Source organism: Saccopteryx bilineata, chromosome 3 (genome assembly GCF_036850765.1).
Source record: "Saccopteryx bilineata isolate mSacBil1 chromosome 3, mSacBil1_pri_phased_curated, whole genome shotgun sequence".
In the NCBI taxonomy this organism is placed as follows: domain Eukaryota; kingdom Metazoa; phylum Chordata; class Mammalia; order Chiroptera; family Emballonuridae; genus Saccopteryx; species Saccopteryx bilineata.
In genome coordinates, this window is record NC_089492.1 from 51447239 (window position 1) to 51448920 (window position 1682).

Below are 1682 nucleotides of genomic sequence, written 5' to 3' on the forward strand. Positions count from 1 at the left end.
GAGCTGGTCCTGTTGGGGTTCCCTGTGCAGTACTTGGCAGATGAAAGGGGACAAATGTAAAAGGGGGGTTCTGAATTTGCCTCAGCCTCTCAGAACTCCATTATCCTGTCTGGGCCTCAGTTTCTTCACTGGGTTCCTGAGAGGGTCTTGAGTAAATCTAATCCCTCATGATGGCTAAAATATCTGGAGACTGTGGCCTGGCCCTATCCTAGACTTATTACTTCCCAGCTGTCTCCTTTACCATCCCCTCCTCCTTAACCCTTCCCCATCCAATTACTTTTTTTTTGGTTAAAATTGCCCCAAACTTCAAAAACCATAATCTGATCAGCAAAGAGCAGGAAAGAGGGGCAGAAACAACCAGAAATCATTTGGGGCCAGTTTCCCTTCCTGCACAGTTTCTTCTTCTCTCCACAGCTTGGTCCAAAGCCTGCTAGAAAATTTGCTACTTAGATGTGCCCTAAAAGGGACCCTCACCCTACACACATCTGGATCTGGCCTTCATAAACGCTTAGCTGGAAGCACTTGAACACAGAAAAACAAAATGAAAACATAAAAAACCCCAAAATTCTATTTGCAGTGATGAGGTATAGAGACAGTCTAGGGAGGAACCTCAATAGCCTGCCTTCTTTTTTTGTAGTACCGGCAGTACTCCTGGGCCTTCTCTGGATTTCACAGTCTGGGCTGACCCTGGTGTCCCACTGGCCACTTCTACAGAGTCATGGAGGAGTTGTCACACTTGTCAGTCCCCAGCTTAGTATCATAGATGTGCTGTCATGCCCACCAGGCTGGCACATTTGTTGGTGCTTGTTTGCAGGCTGATGGTTGTATAGTCCATAGTTGACAGAATATCATTCTTGGCATCATACAGATGCCTTCTTGTGCCATATGCCATTATGACTGACTGGCTGGAATACTTGTTGGTGCCAATCTTAAGTCTGTTGATACACTGGCTTGCTCTTATGGTGGCATCATCAAAGTTACATTCCTTTTTCTCTGAGTACTTGATGCTGATGTCCATGCCACTCTGCTCTTCTTTGTCCTGGTTTTCCTTGCCAGTGCCAGAAGAGACACCTGCACCTGGGTCATGTTCCCACTCTCAAACCAGATGACTGGCTTCAAGCAGGTCCGCAGAGTTCATGCTAAAACTGACCATGGCCTTGATGAAGTTAGAGAGGTTTTCTAGCTAGTGTTGGTTTTGCATGGAATGGTTTATCAGGAATGAGCCCGGCCTCAGCGATTCTATGAGTGTCCACAGGATAATTCCATCCTTCATACATGTCTGTAAATCGAGACTGATAGAGAGGCCCATGAGTTCATCAATACAGCTGCGGCGTTCTGCCACCTTCTGAAGGTCATGTTTGGACAGATTCTTTACTTCTAATGAAAGCCCATATAAGGGTCCCTTATTGAACCACATGGAGTGTGGAGCTCATGCTTGCGGTGGCCAGGGTGGGATGGATGCCTGGCAGGTAAAATGGTGGGTAATGCATGAGTCTGGGCTCCAATACAATCAATTTAAACATAATCTTTTAATTCTGCTATGTGGGTGTTGGTAAACCTGGTTGATTGAATACAAGATAAATTAACCTATTAGTCATTAATAAGTGATAAACAAATAAGTGGTCTTTATATCACTCTTTTGATGGATGACATTTTTTCTTATAAGTAGAAGGTAGGCAGTT

The 1682-nt window shown here is 44.8% G+C and overlaps 1 pseudogene; it reads right to left on the reverse strand.

Annotated features, from left to right (window-relative positions):
- Window positions 1-708: 708 nt before the first annotated feature.
- Window positions 709-1417, reverse strand: LOC136329770 (calponin-2 pseudogene; annotated as a pseudogene).
- Between the last annotated feature and the right edge of the window lie 265 nt (window positions 1418-1682).